The 27,010-nt window shown below is 49.1% G+C and overlaps 1 protein-coding gene across 6 annotated transcripts in view; it reads right to left on the reverse strand.

Annotated features, from left to right (window-relative positions):
* Nucleotides 1–26,431, reverse strand: part of PTK2B (protein tyrosine kinase 2 beta) — a 124,966-nt gene extending 98,535 nt beyond the window's left edge. For 2 of the 6 annotated variants that reach the window (XM_036315076.1, XM_036315075.1), the window contains exon 1: nt 26,183–26,430. The gene's annotated coding sequence lies outside the window, so the exon portion shown is untranslated. Of the gene's footprint in view, nt 1–26,182 lie in introns of all 6 variants that reach the window. The other 4 variants (XM_036315072.1, XM_036315070.1, XM_036315069.1 and 1 more) reach the window with 4 other exon arrangements.
* Nucleotides 26,432–27,010: the final 579 nt, after the last annotated feature.

The raw sequence follows: 27,010 nt of genomic DNA on the forward strand, positions 1-27,010 counted from the left end.
CACCAAAGAGAATGCAAATGTCTCGGAATGTTTGTTCGTCCCTGGCCAGACTCCCAATCTTCAAGATTTCAATAACATCCAAATTCTATTTGTTGGTCATGCTTTTATGTAAATGACTGATATCACATACTTTGAGATCTCTTGTCTCAAGTATCCTCCATTTGCAAATTCAGCTCTTTTTTCAGGCCACTACTAAACACATAACCACCAAGGAAGTACTCGTGACATGAACTTCACACACCTACACCAGTGGCTGCTTCCCTGGTACCTCTATCACCCTGAGGGCATGTTCTGACTCATTTGTTTTCCTTATTGAAAGGACTGAGCTCTATGCATTCCTAAGCCAGAACTAGAAGAAGCCTCTAAAATATTTCTGGGTAAGGTTTTGTTCAGGTGATAACCAACCATCTTGGTCATGGGACCCCAGGGATTAGAGAGTGGAAATATCGATACAAATTATCCTCGCAGACAAACACCGTGTGTCAAGAAGGCCTCCTTCTGTCCATTGAGGCCTTCGGAGAGCACTGTCATCTCGCAGTGTGCTTACAACCTTAGAACTTGAGGGGGCTTGAGACATGCTGGAATCTAATACCTTCATTTTACAAGGTGGAGGGAATGGGGCCCAGTTTGTCCAAGAAAACTTGTCTCTCTAAATTTGTAAAACAGCTTGATGTGTGTAAAGGATACTGACACACATAATTATCTCCTTTGAGCTTGACAGCAACTCTGTGCATTAGACCAGTCAGGTGTTCTTAGCTTCATTTCACAGGTGCACAAAAGGAACCTCGGGGCTGGTAAGTGCAGGACCCAAGGTCAGAGGTACTGAGTAGTGGACCTCGAGCTCCCTCTCTGCCTCCCTGCCCAGTCATGACATGCACTGCCTCCGAGAATCCAACCAGAAGTCTAGATTTTGCTTGAGGAAGAGCAGGTGCCAAAGGAAGAATAAAGAGGTAGAGATAGAAGAAGAGGACAGGACTGGAGTTTTCCAACTGTATGCTGTGAATTTTGTTGGCTCCCTTCTATTTGTGAGTTTACATATTTGTCATAATAGCCTAGTGAGGCAAATAGTCCAATCCCCTTGTAAAACAAAGACTTAGAGAAGTTAGAGAAACTTGACCTTAGTCACATCATCAAGACAACGAAAAAGAGGATCTGGAATGGAAATATATGTTTTCAGACTCCAGACCCTCTCGCCTTCTCTGCTGTTGCATGCTAGACACACCTAGGAATTCCGAGTCACAACGATCCGGTTTCTAATCAGGACATGAACAGAGAACAGGAGGGGGGCTTCAGATGCCACGTGTGTGGCATTCGGCCCAGGGATCTGAGACTGGGATGTAAGGAATGTAAGGGACAGAGACAGGGGAGAGACATGGGTGATCGGAGCGGCTAGTGGCTGCCCAGCAGCATGGAGAAGAAGCTGAAAGGCAGAGGATCCAGGGGCTGGAAGCACCGAGGGCTGCAGTAAGGAGGAGTGGGGCAGAGCAGTGCCAGATCATTGAGGAACGACCTCCAAATGGAAAAGACTGCAGGAAACGCGGTGGCTGGGGGTGGGGCTGGGGGGATGTTGGCTTGGTGCAGGGCAGGGCTGCGTGGGAGCAGAGAGGATTCTGCAAGCGGCCCTTTTCCATCACAGGCATCCTGAGAACAAGTGCAAGCAGAGAGATCCGGCCCTTCAAGAACCACCTACCCAGCCGCCCCCACAAAGACATTACCCAATGCCAAGTAAAAGCAAAGCAACAACCAATTTGGGCCCGTAGGGGGATGAGCCACTCTCTCTGGAGCATAATGCTGGCCACCTCTGACAGCTACCTTCCTCTAGCGGCAGAGAGGAGCCAGGGAACTGTTTGTTTTGTCTGCTGTGTTCCAGGGACAGTGCTAGGAGGTGCTATCACACTTCCCTTACTGGTTGCTAAGCAACGGCATTAAGATGATCTAACAAGGCTGAGGCGCTGGGAGGGGTGTGTGTGTGTGTGTGTGTGTGTGTGTGTGTGTGTGTGTGTGTTGGAGTGTGTGCATGCTGGGGAGGAACTGCAGAGCCGAGTGGAAGGAAAAGTGGGCTCTGTTGATGTTGCTTTGACTGAGGGATCTTGGCAGGTGACGTTGAGGAGAGCCCCGTCTTGCAGAGGGAACATGGGTGGCAATACTCCTGAATGGTGGGGAACCAATTAAGAAATGCTTGAGTGTTCACAGCATAGAAAGAGGACCACATTCTATGGAAACCGCGCCCCAAGAATAGTATCTCAGAGTAGAAGGAAAAGCACCTGTGGCGTGTGAAACCTGAGGTCTTTCTAGGTCCAGGTTGCCGGAGTGGGATGCTGTGGAAGCAGCAGAATGGGCTGGTTCGGGAGGGAGGGAATTCTCCATCTTTGTGGGTCTAAACAGACTGGACAATCAGTTGTCGTGAGAGCTTCTTGGGAGACTGGCCTGGAAGGAGAAGTAGGGGAGGCAGGGCAAGAGGCAGAGGAACAAAGGCATCAGAAGTAAAAATAAAGGATATGTTCTAAGAAGACAAGATAAAACCAGCTTAACTAGACAAAGGTAAGGTAGAATGTTAGGAGCAGAATCGTATCTCCCCAAATTCCTGAGTGGAAGTACGGACCCCCAGTACCGCAGAATGTGACTGTTTGGAGATAGGGGCGTTAGTGAGGTAATGGAGGTAAAATAAGGCCATTAGGGTGGGCCCTAATCCAATATGACTGATGTCCCTATAAGATGAGAAAATTAGGGCAAGGACATAAACAGAGGGAAGGCCCTGTGAGGGCACAGGAAGAAGGCAGGCATCTACAAACCAAGGAGAGAGGCCTCAGAAGAAACCAACTTTGCTGACACTTTAATCTTGGCCTTCCAGCCTCCAGAATTGTGAGGAAATAGATGTCTTTTGTTTAAGCCACCCAGCCGATGCCATTTGTCATGCAGCCTGGGCTGGCTAATGCAAGCACGGTTAGTAGTAAGAAGTAAGGCTGGGAGAGCAGACCAGACAGGAACTGCAGAGGAGTCCTGGGACCATGAAAGCCAGGCTGAGGAATTCAAACATAAAAGGAGTTGCAGATGGACTTTTACTCCGTAAGTTTAATTAACAGAAAATTTCCAAACCAAAGGCGCATTTGGAGAGGGGAAAGATAGGAGCCCACCGTGACAAAGTCTGGGCACCATCAGCTAAGAGGTCTTGTTTCTTGTGGAGGTACGTGTACTGCTGGCCATGACATTTTAAGATGGTGACCAAATCATATATGCAGAATTGGAGAGCCAGAAGGGGAGGCATCTGAAAACCATGTCATGTAAGGAAGGGGTGGGGGCAACTCTGTCTGTAAAGTCTGGGTCAGAGAATAAGGGGTAGGTGGTCCCTATCTTTGAGCGCTGTCATATTGAGAAATAGTCATTATTCTGGGCTGTTGCTGGGGGCAGCTGCAGCAGGTGTGTCTTAGAGAGAGTTCAGTCTGTGAAAGTAAGAACCTTCTAGCAATAAGAACCTTCCAACAAGGATGAGTTCTCTGGAGAGACATTCTCCACAGGTGCTCAAGGGAAAGACCTTTCTCCAAGAGATGATTAGACTAGATAGATGACTTTGCAGTCTACCACTCCTATCCTTAAATAATTCTTGTTCAATGGGGGTGTTTCTGGTCCATTATGATTCTCCACTTTTCTGTGATCAAAGAAAACTCTCCATCACTTTCCCCATTACTCACAGCAACATGCGAGCAGAAAGCAAGTAGTTCTATGAGAACAGAGTAAAAATTAGAATTCACAGAATCCCTTTCTTGAGCTCTTTCTTCCTCGTCCATAAATGGAAACTCCAAGAGGGCAAAATGCCTATAATAAACACCATGGTCTTGAGTGACCAGACCGGTAGCTGAATGAGGTTCTCCATAACTTCACAACCACAGTGAATGGGGTTTTTTTAAGATACGTGGAGAATTTACTGTAGGCCAGACACTGCCTAAGCCACCAGATAGGGCTGAGAGTGGATTTAAAAATGGGTAAGATGGCCCTAGCCAGTGTTTCTCAGTGGTTAGAAGATCGGCCTGTGCACCAAAGGATCCTGGGTTTGATTCTTAGTCAAGGGTTTGTACCTGAGTTGCAGGTTTCATCCCCAGCCCTAGTCAAGGTGCATGCCAGAGGCAACCAATCAATGTCTGCCTGTCTCTCTGTCTGTCTGTCTGTCTGTCTCTCTCTCTCTCTCTCTCTCACTTCCTTTCTTCCACTCTCTCTAAAGAGCAATGGGGAAAAATGTCCTCAGGTGGTGAGGATTAACCAAAAAAAAAATTAGGCAAGATGGTCTTACAGGACTCACTGGGAGTCCGAAGGAGGAAGGGCCCATTGTCACCAAGACCATGTGCTGGGAGCGCAGTGAGAACAGGGCCAGCCATTCTGACCACAGGCAAGAGGCTATCCGGAAGGCCCCACAGAGGTGGTGCAGCAAAAGCTGGGGAGGATTTCAAAGGGTGAATAAAAAGAAAGAGGAAGTATTAGGCATTGTGGAGCATTTGGGTAGAAGAAATAGCTCTTCCGGCAAAGGTATGAGACATGAATACCACTTTGGGGAATGAGGAGTGTGGACACCTTTGGGACTGCGTGTCAAAAGGCCAGTCACCTTGTAGCCAGAGGTCTGCGCCTCTCCTGCTTCTCACAGTTCCTAGGACAGCCCAGAGCCCTCCGGGTGACCTCCATCACGATGAGCTCCCGGTCTCCTTCATGGCTGAGGTATGTGCATTTTTACCTGACTCATCTTCCCGTGTGTCAGCCCTGTCACAGGTTTTGTTTATTTTGCACACCTGAATCAACCATGTGTAATTTGTCTACTTCTCAAAATTTCTGATGGGTCACAAAGTCCCATTGCCAGAAAGTCAGGTCTGCAGTCTGGGGAAAGCAACCGCTTCCCTTCACAAGCAGTAAAACCCAGCCCTGGCTCAGTTTGCCTTTGCTCGGGAATGGGCATCTGTTCCCACAGACCCTTCTCCAAGCCCTAAAACCCTCAGGCAGGGCAGCAGCTCCCACCTCCACCATGCCGCCCACCACTCGGGCTCACGCGGATGTCACCATGCGCAGTCCTGCCCTGAGGATGGAGCATTTTTGTTTGAGCATGAGTAAAGGTGATGAGGTTCTATTCCCTTAGGAGAGGGTAACAGAATTCCTCCAGGAAGAATTTGTTTAGAAATATTAGAAGGTGTATTTGTTTAGAAATATTCAAGCTATTTATTGAATAGTTGTATTCCTCCCAAATTCATGTGGACACCCTCAACCCCAAAGTGGTGGTATTAGGAGGTGAGGCTTTCGGGAGATGACTAAGTCATGAGGGTAGAGCCCTCGTGATAGGATTTGTGTCCTTATAAAAGAGGCCCCAGAGAGACCCCTGGCCCCTCCCACTATGTGAGGACACAGGGAAAAGCTGTCTATAAACAAGGAAGCAGGTCCCCACCAGACAATGAATCTGTCAGGGCCTTGACCTTGGACTTCCAGCCTACAGGACTGAGAAATGAATGTTGTTTATAAGCCACCCAGTCCACGGTATTTTGTTATAGCAGCCCAAACAGACGAAGGTAATTCACCACCAAATCAATGCAGTTCAATGAGGCTCAGGGAGCCTGGGCTGGTGTCATTTGCTCTGGAAAAGGAAAGGAAGGAGGAGGGGAAGGAGAGCAGAAAAAGAGGCAAGTGCTGCAGGACCCGACCCTCTCCAGAACACTCTTCCTCCTCCCTCCCATTCTTCAGTAAAACCACAAAACCAAACGTCCTGTGTGTTTGGGCTTCTTGGGGTAACTGGTGAATGGGCTGAGCTCTATGGCCTGGGGTGATAAGACTGAACAAGATCTGGCAGCATAGAGGTGGCCGGAAGCACAAGGAAGTGTCTAGAATGGGCAGAGATCCTGGGGCAGGACCTTGGGTTGCCATAGGCTATGGAGCTGGAGTGTCTGCCAAGTGAGATAGACAAGGGGGCAGGGGTCCAGGTGGCATTTCAGTTACACACAGATTTCTGTGTTCTGATAGTGTGCACCATTGATAAAAACAATTGTTAAATGTATTGAGTACTTATGTGAAATGCACCAATGCTACGTGCTTTATACACATAAATAGGTTATCAATTTTTAATCTTTGCACTATCTCTTTAAGGAAAGCGCCACCGTTATCACCATTAGGCACGCAGGGAAGCGGAGGACTGGAGGGGTTAAGAATGTGCTTGAGGCCACATCTCCAGGAAATAAGGAGCCACACCTTGAGGCTGAGGGCTTGCTCCTAACCATTATGAGCACTGCAGGCTGATGGAGCGTGAGTTGTTTGTGTGAAGGCGGATGTTCCCTTGCCTCCACTGGGAGACTGGATTGCTCCATATTTAAAGAAGCAATAATATCAGGCCCAAGCTTGTGCTGAGAGGGGAGGGGACGGAGTGGGGCGATGGTACACAAAGACATGAGCTTGCAGGCTCGCCATTTTCCTAAAAAGTGAAAGATGGGCTCAAGAACTGAGTCTAGGAATCCTTTTTCCAAACTTAGGGCATGTTTCTCTTTTTTCTTCCTTTAACCAGGAGACTCAGAGGAACAGGGAAGAAAAGAAAAAAATAGGGAAAAGCCCTGAGTCAGGGGACAGGTTTCACGCACAAGGTAGAGGTTGATGGAGAATATAAGCACATTCTGTGGGTCCTCCCCCCCACCCCCGAAGCCCCCCACCCCGTGACCTTGGCATTAAGCAGTTGTAAATAGACAGCAAAGGGCAGTAGTTCCCAGAAATGTATCAGTCACTCAGGCTTCTGTGATTCGTGTGGGTCCTCAGGCAAGGGGACACCAGCGGCTTCACGTGAAAGGAAGGAGATAAAACAGCAAGAACTAAGGGACAAGTCTTGGGGAGAGGAACCATGTTTGGAAGTTATTCAAAGTGTTGAAGAGGGCAGAACGAGAGCTTGGCTATTTGTCATCTGAGAACCGGAAGGTGCAGATCTGGAGGAAGTGAGGGAATGAGCAAAAAAAGAGAGAAGGCTCCATCACGTAATGAGATTCCTGAGGCGGTCACGGATGCCAAAGGCAGCACAGGGGTTTTTTTGCCCAAGGAAAACATTCTTAATTTGGCTCTGGGGGCGGTAGTTCCCTCAGTGATTACAGATTAGAAACCACATTATTTTCAAGGCTGATGAGCCCATTGACAACTCTGGCACCCAGCCACGCCATCTCATGGACGGGGTTCAGCCAACACCTTCTCTTCTCCACCTCCTTGGCCTTTGCGGGTACATTTCAAGGACTAGGGGCCAGTAAGGGCCAAAGTAAACAAATAGGTCTTGGCTTGTTTTGGTTTGTTTTTCAAACCTTCGCGGTGATTAGGTAGACACTGATGGAACACCTCCCTCAATAGCCACTGAGGGCAGACACAGGCACCGTGACTGGGACCTCCGAGAGAGATAGTCTAACTGGAAAAGACAGTGTTATGGACTGAATGTTGGTTTCCCTCCAAAATCCAAATGTTGAAGCGCTAACCACTGTGTCTATATCTAGAGATGGGGCCTTTATGGAAGCAATTAAGGTTATATGAGGTCATCAGGGTGGGCCCTGATCTGATAGATTTAGTGTCCTTATAAGAAAAGGAGCCCTAACCGGTTTGGCTCAGTGGATAGAGCATCAGCCTGCGAAATGAAGGGTCCCAGGTTCGATTCCGGTCAAGGGCATGTACCTTGGGTATGGGCACATCCCTAGTAGGGGGTGTGCAGGAGGCAACTGATCGATGTTTCTCTCTCATCGATGTTTCTAACTCTCTATCCCTCTCCCTTCCTCTCTGTAAAAAATCAATAAAATATATTTAAAAAGAAAATCAATTTAAAGAAAAGGAAGAATGACAAGAGCATGCCCCTCCACCCCCGCCACCGCCTCTGTCTTGTGCACACGCACCAAGGAAAGGCCATGAGAGGACACGGCATGCAGACAAGGCCAAGGTCCACAATCCATGCAGACAGCCCTCACCAGAAACTGACATGGTGACCCTGCTCTCAGACTCCCAGCCTCCAGAGCTGCGAGAAAATAAGCCTGCTGTTTCCTCTGCACACTCCATGGTATTTTGTTATGGTGGCAGTGCTAAGACAGAGGGCACCGTAACCAGCAGTAACATTAGGCAGAAGGGAAGTCCTGCCAGAGTCAGGAAGAGGGTTGAAGAAACAGACAGGCTGGGAGATGAAAGCAGACTGAGGTGCTGGGGGAAGGGCAGGCAGAGTTGCCATTAGGGTTCAGGCCTAGAGGGGTCTGAGAGGTAGGGATGTAGGAAGCCTGGGAGAGGCCGTCCTGATGGAGGGAAGACCATGGACAAAGACCAGAAGCAGGGAAAGTCGGCCAGGCCCTCCGGGGGCCTTGGGCAGATGAAAGGTGGGGCTCATGGCAGAGCCCATGGAGACATGGTAGGTGTTTCAACCAGGGTGGGCATCAAAGCCATGTGTGGAGTGTTAGGAACAAAACAAAGCAAAACCAGAAAAGGACAACATGGCTGCCTGGGTCTGACTGCAGACACACCCCTGATAACCGAACCGGCTCTGCAGCAGTGGTTCTCAAAGTGTGGCTCCTGGGCCAGCACAATTCACATCACCTGCAAACTGTCCGAAATGCAGATTCTCGGGCTGCTCCCTAGAGGGAACTTTGGAGCCAGAGCTGGTAACCTGTGTGCTGGTGGCCCTGGCCTTCGAGGAGCTACACGGAGGGTCCAGGCTGCTTCCGCTCAGAATGTTCTCCAAAGTGTGTCCCCCCTGGATCAGGGAGTCCTCCCACGGGTGTCTTTTAGCAGCTGACCAAATGCTGTGTCTCTTGCTCTCATGTAAACCCTGCTGGTGCACCTCATCTCCACAGGTGTCGGAGACCATGTCTAAATCCGTACTTTTTCCTCAGATTCTTTCCCTAAAACCTCAGATCTGAACGAGCGTTGGCTGAGCGCAAGGTTCACATCCTGACTTGTGTGAGAACATGGTTGGGAGGCAAAGGGGCACAAGACAAGGTCCCCGCCTTCCACCATCCTGTTCAGCAAAGCACGTACTTGTGAAAAATAATTTTATCTCAAGATAACATGAGCCTGGCAGAAACGGCTGGGGCGGCCAAGAGCTCTGGGAGGGGGGGTGCCGGGAAGGAGGAATGTGAGCTCCCGTCCATCCGTCCGTCCCATGTCCCGTCCCTTTGCCTCCACCAGAGCCCTCCAGGCCCAAATACCCTATCCGCTCCGTAACTCCAGGGGACACCCTATTCCTGCTGTGGGGGCGAAAATCCATGCCTGTCTGGCCCCTTGCATTCCAGGCGGGTGTCTTCTTCATGGATTCCTGGTTCCAGTACCCGAAGCACCATCTCACCCTCCTTGTTTCCCCGCTGGAGGCAGGTTCTTGCTCATCGGGACAAGTCCCCTCTGTTCTCTCTGTGCCATTACCCTCTGCACACAGCAGGAAGTGGGCTGCCAGCAGGAAGTGGGCTCCTCCTCCAGGCCAGCCCTTGCCACCACCCTCTTGCCAGCCAGCAGTGTGGGTCACTGAGACACCCACGTCCCAGACCATAGGCATGGCCCTGCTGGCAGCCTGTGCCCAAGTCTGGGGGTCTCTGATCCAAAGCCTGCTCTGTGTTTGGCATAAGAGCTGCTCTGACCCAGGGCCGGAGGCCTCTTTTCCATAACAAAAATCTGACTCCCTTCCCTGCTTAAAAAGTCCTGTAGCAACATCTCCTACCTGTATGCTTAGCCTATGTATCCTATAGCTTCCTGTTGTTAGAGAATAATGTCTAATGCCAAGAGACCAGGACAAAGGGCGACACCTTGGTCCTGTTGGATTCAGCTGTCCTGAGCTGTTCACAGCTTCCCAAACAGGCTATCCTCTTCGGTGCCTTCTTACCTTTCAATATGCTATGCTCTCCACCTGGAAGAGCATCTCCCTGCCCTTTCTCGGCCTGGCGCACTCCTATCCGTTCTTCAAAACCCTTCCCAGAATCACCTCATTTGTGAAGCCTTTTTGGCCGCCCCTTGGTAAGGTTGGTAGCTCTGGCCTTCGTGACTCCAGCATTTGACCACCCTCTTGCAACACATCTGGTTTTATTGTGACTGCTCGCCCTGCTCCGTCACCTCAAGGATGGTCTCTTGTTCACATTTGTACCCCAGAGCCTAGCACAGCACCTGGCCCGGAGTAGGTGCTACATAATGCAGAGCCTGGCCTCCGGTTCACCACATTAGAGCCACTGATCCCATATGCTCAGAATAAGGAACAGGACTTCGAGGAGGAAGACTGTCAACTGTCCTTCCTCACAGAGGGTTATAAACCAAGGGAAACACCCACCTGGGGGACAGTTTAGACTCAGTGTGGCCATGGCACAGAAGGAAAGACTAGCAATCGCTGAGATCCCATCTAGGAATGGACTAAAATGCTATGGAAGGGACCCTAACCCTGATACACACAGACCTGCAGCCCTAACTTTCTTTACCGACCACCATTGGTAACAGAAGGAGTTAGGCCTTGTCCACATGTCCTTCCTCAGTCCCTTCCTCCCTCACCTCAACCCCAGCCACACACATTCCAGAGTAAATGTCACAGGAGCCTGTCCTATGGCTGCCATGAAGGTCTTTCTAAAGAGCGGTGTCATCTATCATTAATCCCCCTCCAGGGTCTGTGCCTTAAAAGCCACCTCTAGCCCTAACCGGTTTGGCTCAGTGGATAGAGCGTCAGCCTGTGGACTGAAGGGTCCCGGGTTCGATTCCGGTCAAGGGCATGTACCTGGGTTGCGGGCACATCCCTAGTAGGAGGTGTGCAGGAGGCAGCTGATCGATGTTTCTCTCTCATCGATGTTTCTAACTCTCTATCCCTCTCCCTTCCTCTCTGTAAAAAATCAATAAAATATATTTTAAAAAAAAAAAAAAGCCACCTCTACAACTTTCACCAAGTCTCTGTCACCTCATGTGTCTGGCCACAGCTTCCATTTTTGTTCCTCTGCCTGCCATTCTTTCTCTTTTCTTTCCTCGCTCTACCCCAATATCCAGAACCCTATTCTCCAGTTCACGTGTGTCTTCTTAAGAGAAGACCAGAAGGGAAGACGGGGAGGGGCAGTGTCTGTGTGGAATTTGTTGGTGAATCACTAGTGAGTGTTGTTTGTGAGATGGATGTGGCTGTCTCACCGCAGAAGGGAGAAGGGGAAGGCGCCAGGCCCCAGGCCATGCATGAGGCACCAGCAACCCTGTCGTCACGCTGGTGGAAAGGCAGCAGTGGACTCAGGGCCCGAACAAGGCAAACCCTAAGAGAGCCCTGTATCATCTCACACCCCTAAAGGTCCTGCTCCAGCAACCATAACCCTGAAGCAAATCCCACAGTCATGTTACTTAGTCTTTGGGTTTCTCAATCACCTCCAGGAAACTGAGCAGACTCAGGTGGTCCCATTTTAAAGGACGATGATAAAGATATTCCAGACAACAGAAAGTATGGTGTCTTGTTTCCAACGTATAACTGCAAATCTGCTTTTTAAACAATTTTATAGATGATCCTGTACAGTATAAAATATAGACCAATGCTGGTTTTCTGGGTCGGAATTCAGAGAGGATAAAGAGAATTCGATTGGTGCAGTTGTTTGGTTGACTGGCTTAGTAGTTTGCACTCTTTCTTTTGTCCATTTGTTCATTCCTAAAGTCACCTGTCTATCTGTTCATCCACCTACTCGTTTTTAAATATTATACATCTTTAAGTTTAAGTAAAGCTCTCCCCATCCCCAAATTATCTGTCAAAAAAGAGGAAGCTTATATTCTAGCCCTGACAGAATCTTGCATATTATGCCACTCTTTTTCAATTACCCTGTTTTAAACAAAAATATACTGTTTGGGGAAAATATTAGCCTGACATCACTTCAGTCAATGCAAGTCTTAGATGCTTATGGAGGTCACTGGATAGAATTATTGGGGTTTTTTCCAAACATGATACCATAATGTAGATTTAGATACTTTACTTGGGGGTATAGCTTCACAAAAAGCCCTGAATTTTGTTGTGAGAAGACATTTAAAAGATCATTTTTAAAAGCAATATACTAAGTGATGCATTGTGGATATCTAAAAGAAATACCTTCTATACAATTTGATTAGACATTTCTCCAAAAAAAAAAAACATACACATGGCCAATGAGTACATGAAAAGATGCTCCATCATTAGTCATAAGGGAAACGCGAGTTAAAACCACAAGATACCACTCCAAGCCCACTAGAATAGCCATAATCAAAATTGCAGACAATAACAAAGTATTGGGTGAAGATAGGGAGAAATTGGAACCATCATGCATTGCTAATGGGAATGTAAAATGGTGCCGCTGCTGTAGAAAGCAGTTCAGCCATTACTCAAAATGTTAAACACAGAGTTGTCACACGGTCCAGCAATTCCACTCCTGGGTATATAACTAAAAGAAATGAAAACATATGTCCACACCAAAACTTGCTCACAGATGTTCACAGCAACATTTTATAATGATCAAAAAGTGGAAACAACTCAAATCTTCATCAACAAATAAATGGACAAACAAAACGTGCTATATCCATATAATGTAATATTATTTGGCCAAAAGGAATGAAAAACTGATTCATGCTACATGAATGAACCTTGAAAACATTATGCTAAGGGAAAGAAAGCTAGTCATAAAAGGTCACAATGTTGCACAATTCCATTAATATGAAATGTCCAGAATAGGCAAATCCTATTTAAAGTAGATTAGTGATTGCCAGGGACTGGGGAGGGTGGGGAGAATAAGGAGTGACTGCTAAGGGTACAGGTTTCTTTGTGGGGTGAGGAAAATGTTCTGCAATGACGCGGCAGTGATTGTTGCACAACTCTGTGAATTCACCAAACTGCACATTTTTTAATGTTTTCACTGATTTCAGAGAGAGGACGAGAGAGGGATAGAAACATTAATGATTAGGATTTGAACCATGACCTCCTGGTTCATAGATTGAAGCTCAACCGCTGAGCCACGCTGGTCAGACCAAACTTTACATTTTTAAAGGATGAATTCTATGGTGTGTGAGTTATATCTCAAAATAACTGTTATTAATAAAATAAAATGAGTGGGGTGATCACATTACAAGGTATAAAAATGCCAAATGAACATAACTGATATAAGATTGTATAATAACTACACTTAAATAAAAAATAAACACTTCTGGCCTAATAGGAAATAGCCAACTCTCCTTCGACTGTAGGGACAGTGATATAGGTCAGAACACAGACAGTAGATTCGAAGAGTGGTTCTGTGATGAGAAGGACAGTGATGTCAAAGATGTAAGTGAAGTGTTTCAGTGTTTTATAAACAGGGAGCATTGGGGGGGGCATATTTTTCGTTTAATGTATTATTTTATATAGTATGTGATTTAAAACATGTCACCAAGATGATATATTAAATATGCCCTCAAACATTTACATATTCATTATTTTTAACATCCCTGCTTATCGGAAGGCACACGTATGTTCAGGCGCACATTGTATTCATCAAATGCCACCCGTGTCCTCGATTATGACACTGACTCTCAGTACGGAGCGGGTTCTGACCTCAACGGAGCTTGCCGCCTAGTTCATCTGAATTAAAATGGGACTCAAGTTTGAGGTGACCACTATGAAACGTTTGCAAAAGTGATTACAAAACCTTGTGGGCTGTTCTTAATATCTGGGAGGCCGTAAGTGGCTTGGAGCTCAGATGAAAGCTCTGGGCTTTCCTCCCATAGACACGTGCATTTTATTTGCTCAGAGGTGAAGACAGTGCACCTTCTCCCAGGACCAGCATGTACACAACACCCCGCCCCCAACACCTGCACCCGCCGTGGGCCAGGTCGGATACCTTCCCCTGAGTTGATTCTTTGCTGAACTCACTTGAATCTGGACCCATTCCCCAGCCCCTATCACATACCAGCAATGAGAACCTCAAGACCTGGACACCTGGAAAAGATCCAAGATGATCTGGCTCAGGGACCACTGCAGAAGGGGTCAAGGGTCCGGCAGACCTCCCCGCACCCTGTAACCTCGTTTACTTAGTGGGCTCTCTCCTAAGATCCATTTTGAAAAAAACCCTCCACTTGTCAACAAGTCCATGCCCATTCCCCTTGCTGTATGTACAGATGCAAACCCTGAGGCTGGAACAGGCTTACCCAGGTGACTCACTCACGGTCATGTGGAGGGACAGTGGCAGAGCCGCCAGGGACCAGACCCAGGGCTCCCCCAGGACTCCCTGTCCCATGCCCTCTCTGTCCTTCACACCTCTCACTGGGAGTGAACACAGGTGGGCAGCTCAGTGCTCACAGATGCAGGAAGGGTTTTTCGACACAGAGGTAAACAAAGAGGGAGCAGGCTCAGAGGCACTCTGCGGGCAACAGAGGGCTACCCTCTGGAGATAAAGGAGCCGTCGTGGATTAAGTATTTCCAGATCTTGGGGATGCAAGACCCAGAAAGCTCCAAGTGCAATTACCAGGGCCAGCCCTGTGCCTGAGCACAGATAGGTGGGGGTCCAGGTCTAAAACTACCAACTTCTGTCTTGAAAGTCTCTCTCTGGTATTCCTCAAGCGACTCCGCCCTCTACAAAGGCGTCCTGCCTGTTTTCCTACTCCGCCTTTGTTCTGTCATTCAGCCTGACCTAGACGGGCTCAATAGACTGGAGGATGAGGGAAAGGGAAAGGCAAGGGTCTGATGGATTAGAGAGACACAGAAGGAGTTTAGTAGAGGGATTACCAAGCTCCAGCTCTAAACGCTGACTCCCTCTCTCCAGGCTCTAGAAAACCTCCACATGCCGGAGAGGCAAGGAGTGCATCCTGGCCACTAGGGAGAATGTGGTCCCGGTGCTGCTGCAACTGGCTGTTCTGTGGCCCGGCACAGGGAACCAGGAAGATGACAGCTGGCGCGGGTGAGCCAGGAGTGCGAGGAGTGCGCGCGCAGAGGAGGGAAATGGAACTCCTACTCTTGGAGGGAGTTTGGAAGGAAAATCAAGGGGAAAGCACCTCCCTGCCCCGTAGGAATGTCACATCCCAAAGCCCAATCCCAGCTGCTGCAGGAGAGAGCACAGGTTTCCCAGGGCGGGAATGGAGCCAGAGGGAGTCAGCCCAGGGAAGGTGGAAGAGGGGGGCGGTCCAGGAGGGATGCAGGACTTGAGCGAAGGTTTGATGGGGACTGTGAGCCCATGAGGAAAGTATGGGGGAATTGGGTGAGCAGGGCAGACAAAGGTCAGATGATGGAGGGCGCTGAGTAGTGAATTTGAGGATCTGGATTTGCCTAGAGCAGTGATGGCCATCCTATGACACGCGTGTCAGAGGTGACACGCGAACTCATTTTTTTGGTTGAATTTTCTTTGTTAAATGGCATTTAAATATATAAAATAAATATCAAAAATATACATCTTTGTTTTACTATGGTTGCAAATATCAAAAAATTTCTATATGTGACACGGCACCAGAGTTAAGTTAGGGTTTTTCAAAATGCTGACACACCGAGCTCAAAAGGTTCACCATCACTGGCCTAGAGGCCCTGTGGGAGCTAGAGCTAGGTAGGGGAGAGGCTCTTGTAATGGTGGGTGACAGTAGGTGGTAGGCTTGGCTGGAGCAGGGCCGGCAGGGAACAGAGAAGGAATTAGAGGCACATAGAAAGAATGTAGGACTCATTAGTGAAGAGGAAGGATTCGAGTGGAGGAAAGTAGAGGAGAAAGGGAAGGTAACTCCAAGGTGCTTTACCTGAGTACCTAAGAGAATGGCAAAGGCATGAACAGACGGAAGGATGCCAGAAGGAAGAGATGGTTTGATGTGAGCAAATTATGAGTTTAGTTTCCAGCATGTTGCGTTTCAGATGCGTAACTTGAGTACCAATGTCTTATAGACTTGCAAGTGGAGGGTTGAAGCAAGGGCGGAGGGTCAGGCTGGAGGTGGAGCCCAGGAGTCCTCTGAACTGATGGGGGGTGGGGAGGGCAGATCTAAACACATGCTCCTCTTTGATTCTAGAGGCGGCTGCCACACAGGTGCTGCTATTAGACTTCTAGACAGGCTGACATTTAGTTGCCTGCCTAGCTAGCCAAGAGGAGGCCCTGGGAAAGGAGTTATCTGCTAATCAAGAACACAAAAGCAGCCCTGGCTGGTATGGCTCAGTCGTTAAAGCGTCGGTCTGCACACTGAAGGGTTGCAGGTTCAATCCTCGCCCTGGTCAGGGGGTGGGAGTGGGGGCGGGAGGCAACCAATCGATGTGTCTCTCATAAATGTTTCTCTCTCTCTTTCTCTCTCTCCTCTTTCCTCCCTCCCTTCTCCCACTCTTTAAAAAAGCAATGGAAAATAATATCCTTGGATGATGATTAACAACAACAACAACAAAAGATTCAAAAGAAGGAAAGGATTAAGGAGAAAGACAAATTACATATATAACCTAAGCGTGTGATACTTCCATAAACCCTACACCTTTTACATTTATCTAATGACGGATTTCAACTCAGAGGATGTAGAAGCTCCAAGTGACTAGCAGATCCTCTCCAGGACCCCCAAATCATCCCGAATTACACAACGCATGCAGAGTCCGAAGACCTAAACTATTCGTAATACTCTCCTAGCTGCTCCTCCTGCAAGCTCTCTTCTCTCCCATCTACTTTACATGCTGCTGCCCAAATCTGGTCATGGACCCTTCACCCAAGACAAAGCTCAACAGCCTTCAGAGTGAAGCCCAGCAGCTCCCCCACAGCCTTCAGAACAATGTCCAAACTCTTCAGCTGCCATGGTCAACCTTTAGCTTACTTTCTGCCCTTGTACCTTATCTTCATTGCCCTTTGATACACTTGGCTCCACCCAAAATGAGTCACAGGAGCCATGCCTTCCCACTCACCTGCTTTTATTTACATTCTTCTTTGATCACAACCACCCAAGTTTCTTCAGCCATACCCTACCCATCCTTTCAGAGCTTGTCCAAATGCCACTTCCTCCAGGAAGCATTCCTGGACTCGCCAGACAGAAGTAATCTCTCCATCTTCTGACCTCATAGCACTTTATCCGTACCTCTTCTATGGCACCATAAGGCCCCGTCTTGTCTAATAGTTATTTATCTTTATGTCGTACCTCCCCTACCAGACTGTAAACTTGTTGAGGACAGATACAGTCCTTCCAAAAGGGAAATAAAAATATGCCCTGAGGGTGAGAAGGGGTGACGAGGTGAAGACATATTAAACAAATGCCTAGAACAAGTTACAAATGAGAAAATTAAGGCTCAGAGGGATTACATCACTTGCAATGTCACACAGGTAGAAAGTGACAGAGTCGAGACTCAAACCCACCTTTTTCTGCCCACAAACTCTTTCTCTTTCCGGGGAGAGTGCCTGGAGCTATTTTACAGGGCATTTTCACGCAAGTCAGATATTTCCAATGCCCCTTTGAGGGACGCAGTACCATATCTTCATTTTCAAAGGAGAAAAGCGAGGCTTGGAAGAGTGAAGTGACTCACACGAAGGTACACAGCCGGCCAGTGAAGAATCTGAACCAGAGCCATGGCTTCTGACTCCAGACAGCCTTCCCGCGGATGTTCCCAGGATGACGGACTGCTGAGTGAGGGGCCCTGCCTGCCTTGAGCTGGGGTGGGAACGTAACTGGATGCTGGTAGGAGCGCTTTCAAAGGTGGTGAGGGTCAGATCACCTGTAACCTGCCTGGAGCAGGAACTGAGGGCGGGCAGAGAGTACACCCTGAAGGGAGAGAGAGTACAGCTGAAGGGAGAGGAGCCAGGCTCTCACGCCAAATGCTGCTAGGGAAGAAAGAGACATGCTTGGGCTTAGGGAGGGACAAACTACACTAATTTAAAGACCAGCTGGGATCAGTTGGGAAAGGGAACCCCCCAGAAGAGGAAAGCCCAAACTCAGGGCAGAATTCCCAGCCCTGAGGAGCCTCCGGGCCCGGGTGGGGCACAGTGGGATCAAATCAGCTGGTTAGAACTAAGTCTCAGAGTCTAAGAGTCAGGACCCTCCGAGGGAGAAGGGGCACAAGAGAGGGGGAGGGGCTGTGGTCCGGTGCCCTCTGAGTTGTTGGGAGGATTGCCTGGATTGAAAGGGAGGCTAGTCCACGAGACAAGAGGTAAAGCCATAAATGAGTGAGATCTTATTTATGGATAATAAAGACCATTATAAACTGATGAACAAAAATAGATACAGAGGCAGAGCAGCATCGAACAGACTGTCAAACTACAGTGGGAAGCCGGGGAGGGTTCGGGTGGGGGGTGGAGGGGGTTTAAGAGATCAACCAAAGGTCTTATATGCATGCATATAAGCATAACCAATGGACACAAAACACTGGGGCTATGGCGAGGCTGGGGCAAGGTCAAGGGGGGGAAAAAAGGAGACAAATGTAATACGCTTTGTAATACCTTAAGCAATAAAACAAAATTAAGAGTTAAAGCCAGCCCCGAGTTCTAAACACTGGGCGAGGTGCAGTCCTCCATGTCCCCCTCTCTAGTGAGTGAAGTTGTCAGATTCTGTGTAGGTGGATTTCAGAACATAAAAGGGAAGCAGGGGACTGGGGAGGAGGAAAATGTTAGTGAACTGCAGCCAAGATGGAAAAGGGGAGGGCTCACCCTTCCGTGGGTATTGGCAGTCATTGGCCTTAGTTCTTTTTTTATTTTTTTTTAAATAGTTTATTGATTTTTTTACAGAGAGGAAGGGAGAGGGATAGAGAGTTAGAAACATCGATGAGAGAGAATCAATCAGCTGCCTCCTGAACACCCCCACCTGGGATGTGCCCGCAACGAAGGTGGAATTGAACCTGGGACCCTTCAGTCCACAGGCCAACACTCTATCCACTGAGCCAAACCAGTTAGGGCTGTTGACCTTAGTTCTAACCACGCTGACTGGCTGCCTTATAAGAGCAGCAGGAGCCTGAGTGCTGGGGAAAGGAAGAGCTGGGGGGGGCCGGGAAAACCGGGAGCATGGGCTCCTGCAGCCGGCCCACAGCGGGCCTGAGGCGGCCTTGGAGACAACTCCTGCCATCCTCTCTCTCCAACGTGCACCTAGGTGAAAAGTGCATGTGAATATGCAGTCTCCAGGCTGCTGTCTTAATCAAACTGTCATCGTGAGTAATAATCATACCTTGGGAAACAGCAGTGACTCAAAAGGCTGCCCCTCCCCCGCCGCCACCCCCTCACACAGCTCAGAGGGCTGCTGGGAACCCCAGAAAGTAGAGCCACCACCTTCTCCTACCTGTCAGCATTTTCTCCTGCCCCTCAGCTCTCTCAGCACCTTCAATGAGCATGCGGGCTCCCGTGTCTGACGGGCAGCTGAGAAGTCTCTTTGCTGGTTAAAGAGCTAATTAGGCCTGGCTGTTCATCAAACACAGGGAGCTGGGGGTGGGGAGGGGGGCAAGGAGCAAATACTGTTGTCTATGCGATGCGTGTCCATGAGAGACACTCATGAGAAGCCTGCCCCTCAGAAGATGGCCTTTTTCCTCGGGAAAGAAAAAAAAAGTGTTTCCCATCAGCTCAGATTGACCATAAGTATAAAAATGTAGCCCAGCTGATGTGGCTCAGCGATTGAGCCTCAACCCATGAACAAGAGGTCACCAGTTCAATTCCCACCACAGCACATGCCCAGGTTGCGGCTGGATCCCCAGTAGGGAGCGCACAGGGGGCAGCCAATTGATGTTTCTCTCTCATTGATGTTTCTGTCTCTCTATCCCTCTCCCTTCCTTTCTCTCTCTCTCTCTCTCAAAAAAAAATAATAATAAATAATAAATTTTAAAAATCTGTAAAAAAAATACATATTTTTAAATTAAAATATATATATAAATATATATAAAGGGGAGAACCAAGATGGCGGCATAGGTTAACGCCGGAGTTTGCTGCTTTGAACAACTACTTCAAAAGTGAAACCAAAAAACGGAAGGGACATCACCCAGAACCACAGGAGCGCTGGCTGAATGGAAGTCCTACAACTAGGAGGAAAGAGAAACGCATACGGACACTCAGAGGAGGCACAGTGCTGAAGTCAAATTCTGAGGTGCGGAGTGCGCGGAGCGGGCTGGCGGCGGAGGGCTCGGTTGGCGTTTTCAATCGGGAGGGAGTCGCAGACTCTGAGCTCCAGATACAGGGGAGTCTTTAGGGACCCAGACTCAAACGGGAGAAGCGGGACTGTCTGGCTTCGGTCAGAGCGAGTGCAGCTTTCTCTCTGAGCTTTGCAGCGGGTGCTGGGACTCAGAGAGGCAGAGCACCTGGGGACAGGACTGAGAGCCGCCATAACTGCTCTCTCCAGCCCACCCTGTTGATCCTGTGCGACCCGCCCCGCCCAAGCCCTGCACAGAGGCTTTTGCCGGATAGCCTCAGGCAAAGGCTAGATTAGCACCTCCCTAGAGGACAGAAGTTCTCTCACTGCTGACACAGCTGATTCTCATAGCCACTTGGCCTGGAGGTCAAACCCTCCCTGGAATTAGCTACAACAATCAAGATTTAACTATAAGACTGCGAACAAAGACCACTAGGGGGTGCACCAAGGAAGCATAACAAAATGCGGAGACAAAGAAACAGGACAAAATTGTCAATGGAAGATATAGAGTTCAGAACCACACTTTTAAGGTCTCTCAAGAACTGTTTAGAAGCCGCCGATAAACTTAATGAGATCTACAAGAAAACTAATAAGACCCTCGATCTTATATTGGGGAACCAACTAGAAATTAAGCATACACGGACTGAAATAACGAATATTATACAGACTCCCGACAGCAGACCAGAGGAGCGCAAGAATCAAGTCAATGATTTGAAATACGAGGAAGCAAAAAACACCCAACCGGAAAAGCAAAATGAAAAAAGAATCCAAAAATGCGAGCATAGTATAAGGAGCCTCTGGGACAGCTTCAAGCGTACCAACATCAGAATTATAGGGGTGCCAGAAGATGAGAGAGAGCAAGATATTGAAAACCTATTTGAAGAAATAATGACAGAAAACTTCCCCCACCTGGTGAAAGAAATGGACTTACAGGTCCAAGAAGCGCGGAGAACCCCCAACAAAAGGAATCCAAAGAGGACCACACCAAGACACATCATAATTAAAATGCCAAGAGCAAAAGATAAAGAGAGAATCTTAAAAACAGCAAGAGAAAGAAACTCAGTTACCTACAAGGGAATACCCATACGACTGTCAGCTGATTTCTCAACAGAAACTTTGCAGGCCAGAAGGGAGTGGCAAGAAATATTCAAAGTGATGAATACCAAGAACCTACAACCAAGATTACTTTATCCAGCAAAGCTATCATTCAGAATTGAAGGTCAGATAAAGAGCTTCACAGATAAGGAAAAGCTAAAGGAGTTCATCACCACCAAACCAGGATTATATGAAATGCTGAAAGGTATCCTTTAAGAAGAGGAAGAAGAAGGAAAAGGTAAAGATACAAATCATGAACAACAAATATGCATCTATCAACAAGTGAATCTAAGAATCAAGTGAATAAATAATCTGATGAACAGAGTGAACTGTTGATTATAATAGAATCAGGGACATAGAAAGGGAATGGACTGACTATTCCTGGGGGGGAAAGGGGTGTGGGAGATGCGGGAAGAGACTGGACAAAAATCGTGCACCTATGGATGAGGACAGTGGGTGGGGAGTGAGGGCGGAGGGTGGGGCGGGAACTGGGAGGAGGGGAGTTATGGGGGGGAAAAAAGAGGAACAAATGTAATAATCTGAACAATAAAGATTTAATTAAAAAAAAAAAAAAAAAAAAAAAATAAATATATATAAAAATATATATATAAATATATATATATTTTTTAAAAAAAATATATATATATATAATGAATGCCTACTGTGTGTTGCCTGTTAAAGGACTGAGTATTTTATGTACACCCAAGGCTATTTTTAAGCTGCGGCATATGGCCAGCTAGGATGTTACAATACTGACATCGTCTGTAGGAGTTGGCCAATGTCTGGCACACCAGCCTCTGACTTCCTGGCTCCTCCACCCCCAGATGTCCCTACCCCAGGGGTTTTCGCTGATCCCGCTCAGGACAGTGGCTACTGACAGTTCTGTTAGACCCTGCCCATGCTTTCGTGGCCGTTCACATTTTGAACTTGACTATCCCACTGCATCCTCGTGCAAAGCCCTGTTAGCATCTCTGTCTCACAGATGAGGAAGACGGGCTCAGTGACACAACGAGTCTGTAGCTGGAGCTGGAACCCAGAGAACTGACCCAGGGTGGGCACTGGACCACCGGACCACCAGCCATGCTTGATCCAGAGACGGTGGCCACTCTCCTTGCTCCTCCCCCTTTGCTATAGCCCTGAAGCCGAGTTTAAGAGAAACTGGATCACCAAGCCAACAACTTAATTACCATACCTCCAGCCCTGCCTGTGTGACCACCTCGGAGCTCCATTCTTCTGGAGCCCATAACTTCTGGGCAGGAGGAACTAGGAGCTGGGAGACCGATGACTTGGGGTCCACCCCAGCTATGCCCTTTCTCCTCCCTGTCCCCATCAACTGTGCTTGTTTAGCAGTATTCAGGGCACATGGAGCTGCTGCTATCACCGTGGAGGACTACAGGCTAAGAGACATGCTTTTCCCAGGGTCTTCTGAACAATGGGAAGGGACATGAGCTGCAGGAGGAAGATTAAGGCCGACGGGTAGGTGTTGGTGTTGTGGAGTATGTATGAGGCTGGGACAGTGGCACTCAAGCGCTCAGTCTCTGAGCATCTCCTGTAAATTGGACACTGCTGAGCCCAGGTCCATCCTGGGCAGAGTTTGGGGATGAATCATGTCCCCTGAAAGGCCCGCTTGGTCCCAGAACTGGACCCACATCAGTCACTAGATGTGGAATGAGACTGGCCTTCATGCCCTAACGGTGTCCCCCCCCCCCCACCCCGCCCAAAGCCCTGCAAGGGTTGTATAGTCTAATCTAAGGAATGCTAGCAAGCCCAGTGATATAGGCATCTTCTCTGCGGGACTTACCATAATCTTGATGGTGCAAATAAGGATGATAAATCACCGAGAGGGCTCACTGGGAATGTTTCACCCATGGAACACATAGCAATCTCCATGGCATAGAGTTTCTCTGAACACTGTTTGGCAAATGCTGCTCTAAAGACAAAATACTCATCACTGGGCTGAGGGTGGAGAGATTTAGAAAGAGGGACCATTTTTAACCCACAAGGGAAACACATTTTCCATTTCCTTTTTCTCTTAAAAAATTCTTTTAAAAAAATATATTTTTATTGATTTCAGAGAGGAAGGGAGAGGGAGAGAGAGATAGAAACATCAGTGATGAGAGAGAATCATTGATCGGCTGCCTCCTGAGCGTATGTCCCTGATCGGAATCAAACCTGGGACCCTTCAGTCCACAGGCTGACACTCTATCCACTGAGCCAAACCGGCTAGGGCTCTTACCGAATCTTAACTCCTTCTGGGTTCTCTTTTAGGAGGCCCCTAATTTGCTTTTACAAATGCTCCCATTAAAGTCAAAAAGTGGTTCACAAAAGGACTCTTACTTCATCCAACCCTGAGCTCTATTTTCCTAAGGTACTCAGTATAAAAGTGAAAATTATGACAGCCAAATTTTATGACTCATTTGTCCGTGTCAGGCACTGTCCTAGGTGTATTATGTTGGTTCTCTCTTTCAATTCATTCATTCACATTTCCCTTCAGTTAATCCTACTTTGAGCTGCTCCCTCTCCTCACCCCCGCCCCCGCTCACTGCCGTTCAACAGGAGGGGCTGGATAGCTCTTCCCCATGGAGCCGACTTTGTGGGAAGGGAATAGCAGGACTGAAAAAGTGACTCAGGTTCTCCCTGTCCGCACAGGAGCTAACCCACTCTCTCACTAGAATCAGGACCCCACCATGTATTCCCCTGGGGACCTCCGAGCCCCCGATAAATATAAATGGAAATAAATGAGCCCCCCACACTTAGAAGATGTCCCTTTGGCGACCGTGAGAAGGTGTTACAGAAATTAATATCTACCACTTCTTCTTGGGCACTTACTAGGCAATCTATAGACGGAGCCTCCCAACAACCCAGACAAACAGATAGATATTCTTGTGCTCATTTCAGAAAAGAGAGTCTGGGCTCAGAGAAGCTAAGTGGTTCTATGAGGCCTCACAGCAGGCAAGTTGGCCAGGCTGGGATTTGAGTCTGGGTCCAATCCAAAGCCCAATGTCTTTCTGAGGTGCCATCATCCTTCAGCTGTGGAGATGAACAAACTGACCAAGGAATTAATACTATTTTTTTTTTTTTGGTTATTTTTAAGAAATAACATTGTCAGTCCATGGAGAAGCCCCAGACTGGAATCCAGGAGGATTGGTTACAAGGTAAGTCTGTCCTGAGACTGTGCCCTGGCCCCTGGGCCATTCTCATCCTTCGCTTCCCAACACAGTAGCACCCTCAGCTTTCTCCTAGGGAAGAGTTGCCCAGTAAAATATCAGTCGCCCAGTTCAACTTGAGTTTCAGATAAACAATCAATGATCTCTAAGTATAAGGACATCCAAATATTTCATGGGACAGACTTATAGCTGAATAATATCCGTTGCTTATCTGAAATGCAAATCTGAGTGTCCTGTATTTTTACTGGTATTTGCTAAATCTGGCCACCCCACCCGGAAGACATGCTGAGAAGTCTCACGCCTGGCTTCAGGTCCCTAGTGTTGCTCCAACACGAGGAGTTGCCATGGCAGCCTGAGCAGCCTTTCTGGAGCTGTCTCCACTTACCTCTCCTGCTTCACCTCGCCCCTGCACTCTCCACGCGCTGAACACTCTGAGCTACTTTCAGTTTCCTTGGATGCGTCATGCTGCTTCTGGCCTACGGCCTCAGCACTTGCTGTGCTCTGTGCCTGTTCTTCCCCCTCTTCCTCTCCCTGGCTCATTCCTATTGATCCTGGAGGTCTACCCTTAGTGTCATTTCTGCCAGGAAGCCTTCCTGGGGTGCACCCCTTACCACCTCCTTCCTTAACCCTCCAGCACTGGGTTAGTTAGCACCCTGCCCCATCCCATCCAGGCCCCCACCATTCCCCACACTGCTCTGGGGAGCAGGGGCTGGGTCATATGTACTTTTGTCTCCCCACACCCAACCTAGACTTAGGTAGGAAGTCAGTAAATGCTTATCAAATGAATGAATGAATGATGAATGATGAATGAATGAATGCAAAATATCTTGCCGGAGCCGAGTCTCTTGAATTTGACTATTTCCTTCCTCCCTTCCATTTTGACTGACTTTTTCATCTCTGCCCCCTCTTCTCCCTGCCCCTGGAGGAGTTGTGAAAGGCTGGGCTTACGTCCACAAGAGAATTTCTTGGCCTGGACTAAGGTGAGGAGAGAGGGGGCTCCATGCCAAGGAGAGGCCTCCTCCTGACCCTAGCCGGCCGATCATGCCACACCGACCACCCCAGTCGGCAGCAGCTCAGTGGCAAGCTCTTCCTCCTCTGAATCACAACCCTCTTGCGAATGCCCGCTCCGTGCCCACACTCCTGCCCTCCTTCTCCCCTGACCCTTGAAAGGAGTCTAAGTGGATGGAGCTCCAAGGTTGGGGTGTGGGGAGACGCCAGTGTCAGATGGCTGAGGGTTAGGGCAGGTGGTGGGGCTCGGTGGGCTCAGAACATCACCCATATGGTCCCTGTTCACCCACCCAAGGCTTTGCCCACGCACAGCCTGACAGGGGAAGGCAGCACAGAATTTAACCCTTCAGCGGCATTCGGAAGGTAGTTTCACAAAGAACCCATGGGGCGGCTGGTGTTAACTTCAGTCTCCAACACACACACACACACACACACACACACACACACACACACCACAGCTCTGCCTCTCCCCCCACGCAGACCCCTGCTGGCTTCCAGTCAGGGCTTGTTCAGAAGATGGTCTCTCAAGGGGCAAGAAGTGGATGCACGCACAATGGGGTGCCTGGGAGCCTGACCAGGGTGGGGGTGTGCAGAGCATGGGGCGAGGGGTGAGCGCAGGGCACAGGGAGCAGCTCAGAGGCGGGATGGGATTCTGAAAAGCCCTGCTTGTTGCTCTCTGATCTGACCTCTAGAGGCAGGTGGCCTCTCTGTGCCCCCTGGGCATGGCCCCCAGCCTGCCCAGTTTGAGGACAAACAGGGAGAAACACCCTTTAGTCTCAGATTAACTCCCTTCCCCCCGGCGGAAGGCTAGCGAGCCCGGAGGACACTGCACCCCGCCTCCGCCTGCTGGGTCCCGGGCTGCTTCAGCAGGAACGCGGTCCCGTTCAGGTTCCCACAATCTCCGGAGCAACCCCCTCCATCCCTTCTACCTCGTCCAGCCGCCAACTTCTGGCTGGTGCTCAGCCCGGATCGCGGGAGGGGACTCACGCGGACGGAAGCGCCGATTCCGGGTGGCGGGTGGCGGAGCGGCTCCCAGCTCGGCCAGGTGAGGCGGGGGCTGCGCAGGTACAGGTGAGTCCGGGCCGTGGCAGGTGGGGCACTCGCCGCCACGCCGGAGGCCTCCGCGGAGTAAGAGGGCTGACAGGTTTGTGTTTTCCCCTCTCCTCCTCCTAGTTAACCACACCCCTGCTGCTCTCCTCCCCACTTCCTTAAAGGGTGGGGTGTGTTGTCTGTGGCGCTGTGTGCCTGCTCCAGCCTCTTACCATAAACTCTGAAGTAGATGCCGCCTGCGATCCCCTAGTGCTGCCAGGGGCGGGGGGGGGGGGGGGGGGGGCGGTTTTGCCAACCCTGGACCTCAGATGGGGTCTTCTGCTGTAAGATCCCCGCTGGGAGCATTGGCCCCCCAATTCCTACCACTCCCCCTCCTCCTTCCACTCCACCTGCAGACTTTTGGAGGCCACATTTAGAAGTTGCTGTTTCCATCCAGAGATATTCCAAAGCTGGAAACCGTACCTGCCTCCCAAACTCTCAGTACCTGTGTCCTTCCCCCATTCCTCCACGTCCTGAAGTGCCCAGCCCCTTTTCAGGGCACCAGACGTCTGGTGACTATCACCAGGGGCTTTGGCAGGTGCCTGTGCTGTGAAAGGGAGGGCAGGACCAAGGGGTGGCACAAGAATAGTCCTGGAAGCTAAGCAGCTTGTCCCGCCCTGCCCGCCCATCTCCACGTTGTCCCATTTCACTGCCCAAATAAAGAGGTG

The sequence above is a fragment of the Myotis myotis genome, unplaced genomic scaffold, assembly GCF_014108235.1.
Source record: "Myotis myotis isolate mMyoMyo1 unplaced genomic scaffold, mMyoMyo1.p scaffold_m19_p_6, whole genome shotgun sequence".
NCBI classification, from domain to species: domain Eukaryota; kingdom Metazoa; phylum Chordata; class Mammalia; order Chiroptera; family Vespertilionidae; genus Myotis; species Myotis myotis.